The following is an 8,886-nucleotide window of genomic DNA, read 5'->3' as shown; positions in this document are numbered from 1 at the left end:
TGCCTCCTGGGGAGCTTCATGAAACCAGAAGCCAGGAGAGTAAGCTAGCAGATGACGCCATGTCTGCCATGTGCCCTTCCAGCTGAGAGAGAAGCCCTGACTGCGTTCGCCATGTGCCTTTCCAGATGAGAGAGAAACCCTGAACTTCATCGGCCTTCTTGAACCACGGTATCTTTCCCCGGATGCCTTTGATTGGACATTTCTATAGACTTGTTTTAATTGGGACATTTTCTCGGCCTTAGATCTGTAAACAAGCAACTCATTAAATTCCCCTTGTTAAAAGCCATTCCGTTTCTGGTATATTGCATTCCGGCAGCTAGCAAACCAGAACAGTTGTATTCTCATTATCATTTGTCTCCAGATATTTACCAATTTTTCTAGCAATTTCTTCTTTAACCTACTGATTATTTAAGAGTGTGTTGTTTAATCTTCATATATTTGTGAAAGCTCTGGTTCTTTGGTGATTATTGTTTTCCAACTTCATTCCATTGTGGTCAGAGAAAATGTTTTGAATAATTTCAATCTTATTAAATTTATAAAGACTTAGTTTGTGTGCCAACACATGATCTATCCTGGAGAATGTTCCATGAGTACTGGAGAAGAATGTATCTCCTGGTGTTTTGGGGTGTAATGACCTATATATGCCTATTGGGTCTAATTCACTTATCAAATTATTTAAGTTCCTTATTTCCTTGTTGGTCCTCTGTTTGTTCTATCTATAGAGGAGAGCAGTGTATTGAAGTCTCCCACTATTATTGTTGAAAAATCTATAGCTCCCTTCAGTTTTGCCAATGTTAGCCTTACTTTGAAGCTCCTTGATTAGGAGTGTAAACATTTATGATTGTTATTTCCTCTTTGTGAATTGTCCCTTTTCTTAATATGTAGTCCCTTACACTTAATATTGGTGCAGATACTCCTGCTTTCTTTTGGTTACAACTTACATAGAACATCTTTTTCCATCATTTCACTTTCAATCTAATTGCCTCCTTGGGTCTAAAATGCATCTCTTGTAAACAGAATATAGATGGATTATAATTTTTTATCTTTTCTGCCAATCTGTATCTTTTAATTGGTGAGTTTAGTCCATTAATGTTCAAAGTTATTGCTGTAATAGCAGTTCTTGAATCTATCATCTTATCCTTCAGTTTTTTTTTTCTTCAGTTTTTATTTGTCAGAGCTATATATTATTTTCCCTTTCTCTCTTTTTATCCTTTAAGTTACTGTTTAATCCTTGGTATTCCTCAAGTCTATGCCCTCTTCCAAACCTCCCTCTTCTTTTTTTTTTCAGCTGATAGGCCTTCCTTTAGTATTTCTTGTAGGGCAGGTCTCTTGTTAACTAGTTCTCTTAGTCTTTCTTTGTCTTTGAAGATTTTAATCTTTCCTTCAGTTTTGAAGGACAACTCAGCTGGATAAAGAGTTCTTGGCTGGAAGCCTTTCTCATTGGAGATTTTAAATGTATCATACCACTGCTTTCTTGCTTTCATGGTGTCTGTTGAGTCTTCCAAACTCAGTCATATGTATGTAGATGGCTTTTCTTGCGCTGCTTTTAGGACTTTCTGTTTCTTTCCAACATTTAACAACTTGATTAGTATGTGTCTTAGAGTTGACCTATTCGGAGTTATTCTATTTGGAGTTCATTGGGCCTCTTTAATTTGCATACTTATGTCTTTTATATGGGTTGGAAAGTTTTCCCCAGTTATATCTTCAACTAACTTTCCCAGCCCTTTACTCTTCGCTTCTCCTTTAGGGACATCAATGATTCTTATATTTGTGTGTCCCTTGTTGTCCATTATTTCTCTAAGATCCAGTTCCATTTTATCTGTTTTTCTTACCTTGTTCTTTTGTGCACTCCATTTCAATTGTTCTGTCTTCTAGCTCACTTATTCTTCCTTCTGCTTCTTTGAATCATGTATCTCTAGTATATTTCTAATTTGGTGTAATGTATCTTTTATCTCTGTAAGACCTGCCATTTTTCTATTTAACACTTCAAATTCTTCTTTATGCTCCTCTAGTGTCTTCCTGTTATCTTTATTTCTTTATAAATATCCTTGAGTAGCTGTTCCATATTCTGTGTTCCCTCTGATGTTTTTATTTGATCATTTGGCTGGGCCATTTCTGCTTGTATCTTCACGTGCTTTATGATTTTCTGCTGTGTTCAAGGCATTTGATTATCTTAACAATGTTATTTTGCAAGTTTCTTTCCTTCACTTGTCTAAAGGTTTGTATTTACTTGATTTTGCATTGAGGTTTCTTTTTGCACTTGGTTTGTCAGTAATTCCCCACCAAACCAAGGTCTGGATCTCATGTAGGAGGTATACAGCTAGAGTGGGGTGCATGGGCACCTCATGACAGAATGCCTGCCCACCATGCAGGAGACCCAGACTTGATTCCTAACCTGTGTGCCCACCAAAAAAATTTTAAATAAATAATAATAATAAAATAACAGTATAATAAAAATATGAAAAAATACCAACAACAAAAAAACACAACTTACCAGTAGTAAACTCCAAGGTCAGAAGGAGACACCCCAAGATATATTGGGGATAAAATCAGATTGGTGGCCACAGAGGGAAAAAAATTAAAGAAAAAGTAAATTAATAAAATAAAATAGAATAATTAAAAATAAGAAATAAATTAAAATGTAAATATATAAAATATATAAGTAAATAATAACAATAATACTACTAATAAAGAATATATATGGCGAGAAGAGATATATTGGGAAAAATAGGGGGGGAAGAGAAAAGAGAAAAAGAGAAAAACCTAGGCAGATAGTGCGTCTGCCTGCCTGCACTTACCGCATCCGTCTAGTAGGCGGTACTACTGAAGTGCCTCCTCCCCTCAGGCCCATGCCTGCAGGGACCAGCTGGAGAGACAGTGTGCATGGCGGAAGTGCCGCTCTGGTGGTGGTGGGGGAGGGCTGGTCCTGGCATGGGGGACAAGATAGTCAATCAGTGCCCAGAGTGGCAGGGAAAAACCAACCCACAGCGCCTTGCCTGATTCGATGGTTATTTGTGGCGCACAGCCGGGCAACCATTCCCAGCACTCAGGGACACAACCCTTTGTGGCAGACAGACAGCCTGCCTCTGGGGTCCCCATGGGCGCTGCCAGCTATGAGTCTGCTCAGGGAGGTTTCCCAAGCCAGCAGCTGGAGCGGAGGGAGATCAGCTCCCTCTGATCTGCACCTCCCCACTTGCTACCACCTGTAAGTTGACAAGTCCTTGTCAACGCAACCCACCCTACTCTTCTCACACCAAGCCCACTGCCTTTCTTTTCTTCAAAACACCCTGAAGACCCTCCTCAATCACTCATCCCCCTGGTACCACAGTCCAGGTCATTCTCTCTCCCCATCCCTTGTACTGTCTCATGAAGCAGGGGTGACTTCTATCTGCCCTGTTTCCCCATCTTCAATGGTTTGGGGATCATAATATATAAACATGTAATATGTGACAAGAGCTGCAGAAATCAGGGGGAACAGAGGGTATAAGAACACAGTTTGAGTATGCTAATGTAGTTAAGGTGGAATCAAAGCAAATGAGATTTTTATAGATTTAGGATGCTAAATTTAGGCCTATGGTAACTAAAAATAAAATATTGGAGAATATGTAAGCTCATAAGGAAAGAAATTTAAATGCAGTTTTTCAGGAGTGGGGGACAGAGGTCCTAGGGATTTAATGCATAATGGGTGTAGGGTTTTCATTTAGGGATATGGGAACATTTGAGTAATGGAAGATGATGAAAGTGCCACAATATTGTGAATGTAATTAATTCCATTGAATGGTATGATTGAGAGTGTATGAGATGGGAAAGTTTATGTTCTACATAGGTTCCTACAATTAAAAAAATAAAAGAAAAAAACAACTAAAGAGGCAATTATAATTAAATGCAATATATGATTCTGGATAGATCTAGAAAGGTAGGAGAAAAGGCTTGAAGGGACATATGAAAACATTAGAATATAGATTTTCACTTTATATCAATGTCAAATTTTTTGAATTTGTAACTGCACTTAAGATGGTATGCTGGTTTGAAACTGTTGTGTACCCCAGAAAAGCCATGTTCTTTAAATCCTCATTTAACACTGTTGTGTGGGATCTTTTTTTTACAATATTTTTATTGTAAAAACTTAACATACAAACATTCTTGACATACAAACATTCCATACATGATGTACAATCAATGGCTCACAATATCGTCACATAGTTGTGTATTCATCACCATGATCATTTTTTGAACATTTGCATCACTCTGGGTTGGATCCTTTTGATTAAATTGTTTCCAATGAGATGTGACCCATCCCATTGTGGGTGGGACCTTTTGATGATGTGGTTTCCATGGAGGAAACTATTTTGGAAAAAATTCAGAGCCCACACAGCCAAAGAACACTGAAGATGAAGAACGAAAACACCCCCAGAGAAGTCTTTTGAAATGAGACGCTTGGAGAGAAAGCTAGCAGACATTATCATTTGCCTTCCCAGCTGACAGAAGTGTTCCAGACCCATCCACCTTTCTTGAACCAAGGTATCTTTCCCTGGATGCTTTCACTGGGACATTATTATAGCCTTAGAACTGTAAACTTAGAACTTAAAAAATTCCCTTTTTTTAAACCATTCCATTTCTGGTATATTGCATTCCAGCAGCTTTAACAAGTCAAAACTGATTTTGGTAGTGAGAGTGGGGTGCCTCTGTTTGCAAACACCAAACTGTCAGAACAGGTTTTTAAATTGATAAGGGGAAGATTATAGAAGAGTTATGAGGAGCTGAATAGGAAAGGCCAAGAATGCTTTAAAAAGACTGTTGGTAGAAATGTGGACTCTAAAAGATCTTTCTGATAAGGCCTTAGACAGAAATTATTCATGTATTATTGCAAACTGGAAGGAAGGTAAACCTTGTTTTAAAGTGGCAGAAAATCTGGCAAAATTGATGGAAGATGGAAGAAAGATTTTAAAAGCCAGAAGTTGGGATACTTAGCTGAAGAGATTTCCAAATGTAATGTGCAAAATGTGGTTTCTTCTTGCAGCTTATAGTGAAATGTGACAGGAAAGAGATAAATTGAGACTGAACTCATGGATACAAAGAAATCAGAAATTGATGGTCTGGAAAATTCTAGGCTTTCAGAAAGGAAGACCCCAGAGAATAGTACCCCACAAGAGTACTTAACCAGTAACATGGAACCAGTTAGCCACTACAGCACAGCCCAGGACTGGAGATGGTGCTATCCAGAAAGGATCAATGGAAAGTTCTATTGTCTGGTGGGTATGATCCCAGTATGCTGCATAGGAAACAAACAAGAGTACTGTGGGAGCTGTATAAATGGAACCACTGCCAGTCTGGACTAAAAGGGACAGAAAAGGGACAAATTGAATGAAAAATTACTTCAGAGGCAGACCATGGAAGCTAAGGTCTGGAGCCAGGAAATCTTGGGCCAGGAGAGCGGACCCATCCTAGCACTTGGAGAGAGTGAGTTTGCCCCAAAAGCAGAGGGCAGGCTCAGGAAGAGGTTTGGTACCCCAAGCTTTGGAGAGGGTGTAGCCCATAAACCAGGGATTAGGGGGAGCTTATCTGACACCCCTTTTTTCTACAGGGGTTGAGCATGTGCCCTGGAGATGGCAGAGAGCCCAGGTGCTGCCCCAATGTTTGGAGACAGTAGATCCAAGAAAAAGGTATCCCCCACAATGAGCCCCAGTGTTACAAACCTCAACCCAGGGTTTGGTGAGAGCAGGGCCATTGCATAGACCATTGGAAAGGGTGGGACCACTGCTTTCTAAAATCCTGAGGATAAATGACTCTGAGTTTGAAATCTAATGGAGTTTGCCCTGCTGGTTTTAAGAATTGTTTGGGACCTTTCACTCCTGTGTTCCTTCCAATTTTACCCTATGGAAATGGAAACATGTATTGTATGACTGTCCCTCCTTTGTATGTTGGCAGCAGATAACTTGTTCTAAGTTTTACACGTCCAGAAGCAGAGGAGAACATTGCCTTAGGACATACCATGCCTATAACTGACTTTGATGAGATTTTGTACTATTTCTAACTTTATATTGTATTTGTATTGTTACTGAAATGGTTTAAGGTTTTGTGATATTGTAATGGAATGAATGTATTTTGTATATGGAACTAACATGTCTTTTTGGGGTCAGAGAGTAGAATGCGCTGATATGAAACTGTTGTGTATTACAGGAAAGCCATGTTCTTTAATCCTCATTCAATATTGTTGAGTGGGGTCTTTTTGATTAAGTTGTTTCCATGGAGATGTGTCTCTACCCATTCAGGGTGGGGTTGCTTACTGGAGTTCTTTAAGAGGGAATCATTTGGGAAAAAGCTTCAGAGCCCACACAGCCAGAGACCTTTGGATATGAAGGAAGAAAATCCCCCCACGGAAGTCTTTTGAAATGAGAAACCTGGAGAGAAAGCTAGCAGAAGTCACCATGTGCCTTCCCAGTTGACAGAGATGTTCTGGACCCATTGGCCTGTTTTAAGCCAAGGTATCTTTCTCTGGATGTCTTTGTTGGGACATTTTTGTGGCCTTAGAACTGTAAACTTGCAGCTTAAAAAATTCCCTTTTTTAAAGCCATTCCATTTCTGTTATATTGCATTCCAAAATGATGGTTATATAAGTGAATACCTTTGGTCTTTGGAAATGTACATGACAGTTTTTAGGTTTTCAAGAAATATGATGGATACAACCTTCACTCTATGATTCACAAAATGGATTGATAAATATATAAACAGATGGATAAATGGATAGATAGATAGATATTAAAAGTGGTGGATCTGGGTTTCTGAGGGTAAAGGTATGTTGAGTTATACATATGAAGTTTGTAAATTTTTTTGTAAATGTCTTGTAAATTTGATCGTATTTCAAAATAAAAAGTTAGGAAAAAATGGTTAAAATGACAAAGTTTATGTTATGTATATTTTGTCACAATAAAAATGTTTAAAGAAATGAGTATAGGATAAATGAAGGTAGGAAGGAATAAAAAAAGCTTGCAGCCAGTTATCTTTGAATTACATTTTAAAAAGTCAATAAAAAACAGACAACTTCAAGGATAGTCCACAAAGTATCAGCGTGGTCTGAAACTTAGATCTAAGGCCATTCTTTAGAGTTTATTTTGTATTTTGCCCTAAGAAACAATGTAGTAAAACTATGGAAATTCAACAGTGAACCCACAAATTATTTACCTAAAATTGCACTCTTTCAACAACACATAATCACCATTTTTAACAGCTTCTGCAATAAACAACAGACTTATAGACTTCATTCATTTATTAATTAATTTAGAAAAACAAAAAGAATGTATTGATTATTAACAGAAAACACCTACTGTTTGCCCAGGACTACTACTAGATAGCAGAGACTCAGGAGATGAAAAGCACAGTGCTTACCCTGAGGGAGCTGACGGTCTACTGGGGAGAAAACGCCCAAGAATTGAAGTGTGGCACGTAGGAGATGTGTGTGCGGTGCCAGAGGAGTAGAGAGAAGGGATGCCTGGGATTTGAGTTGGGGGAAATTTTCTTGGAGAAGACACTTGAATGGAATGTTCAAGATAATAAGCAGGCAAAAGAAACAGCATTTTAAAAGGCACAAAGATGAAAGAGAGCTCAATGATTTAGAACACAAACTTAAAAGTCAGACAGATCTGGTTCAATAATGCCTCTACTGCTTTCATGTTGTGCTGGTTGGGGGACTTGGGCAAGTTACTTAGCTCTCTCAACTCATTTTCCCATCTGTAAAATGGATAGTACCAACCTCCTAGAGTTTTTGTGAGGACCAAATGAGAAAATGCGTGTAAGTGCTTACCAGAGTTCTGACACATAGTCTGTGCTTGATAAATATCAGGGGAAGAATTGCACATGGGGACATCCTCAGGAAAAAATAATCGCCATATAGGTGAGAATCAGGGTAGGTGTAGACAGGGAGAATGAGAAGTAGGAGAACAGAGCCCAGACAGAGTGGTTAGGCAGGTGGAACACAGAAGGAACATGTAATATTACTCTGTGAAAATAAATAAGCATTGAACCCAAGGCCTACAAAAAAGAAAATGTAAAAGCATAGGAAGTTCTATGAATTTTGACTCAAAGGCTTGGCGGGAATATCCGAGTAACCACTATTTTAGCTGCTTCTAGTTGCAAATTTCTGGCACCTTTATTTTAGGTGCAGATTACCCAAGTGATTAGCAATTTTTCTCAAAGCAACGGATAATACGCTAGAAATGGAAGAATGAAACCTCAAAGACAAAAGATTCAATTAATTTTTTTAAATCCCCAAATGAGCTCTTAAACATGAAGTGATTCAAAATACATTTAAATTGAACTTATGCTTCAAAAGTGGTTGAAGTATTAAGGCAATAGAGGGTACTTTTGAGGGTCATAACTCTAAACATGGAGGTGAGCTTAGCCTCACCACCACCACCACTCCCCCAAAAAACACTAAATTTTTCATTAGCTGTTTTGGCCACTTTCTCAAAAATATAATGTCTAATCTCATTGTGGAAAAATCATACACACACAAGTGTATTAAAATTCATATTAGTTCATATCACCAATTCATCACAGTTTCTCATGTGTGAAACAGGGATACAAATGGTGCCTACTGGACAAAGTTCTGATGATTATAAACATACCTGTCGTGTAAAAAACACTCAACAAAAATCAGCAAAATAATATAACTAAGGCCAGTCAATTTTGCTGCCTAAATATCTCCTTAATCCAGCAGTTTTCAAAGTGTGGTCTGGGTGCTATGATGGGGTTCCTGAGATCCTTCAAAGGAGTCTGCAAGGTCAAAACTATTTTCATATTAATACTAAGATGTATTTGCCTTTTTTACTTTCATTCTCTCACAGGAATACACTAGAATTATCCAGAGGCATGTGATATTGTGACAAA

The 8,886-nt window shown here is 38.2% G+C and overlaps 1 long non-coding RNA gene across 5 annotated transcripts in view; it reads right to left on the bottom strand.

Moving 5' to 3' along the window:
- Positions 1–8,886, bottom strand: part of LOC143674711 (uncharacterized) — a 221,941-nt gene that overhangs the window by 176,092 nt on the left and 36,963 nt on the right. For all 5 annotated transcript variants that reach the window (XR_013171190.1, XR_013171185.1, XR_013171187.1 and 2 more), the window contains one exon: positions 2,495–2,926. This is a non-coding gene — a long non-coding RNA (uncharacterized LOC143674711). The remainder of the gene's footprint in view (positions 1–2,494; positions 2,927–8,886) is intronic.

Source organism: Tamandua tetradactyla, chromosome 1 (genome assembly GCF_023851605.1).
Source record: "Tamandua tetradactyla isolate mTamTet1 chromosome 1, mTamTet1.pri, whole genome shotgun sequence".
NCBI lineage: Eukaryota > Metazoa > Chordata > Mammalia > Pilosa > Myrmecophagidae > Tamandua > Tamandua tetradactyla.
This window is presented reverse-complemented; position numbering and strand designations above follow the sequence as displayed.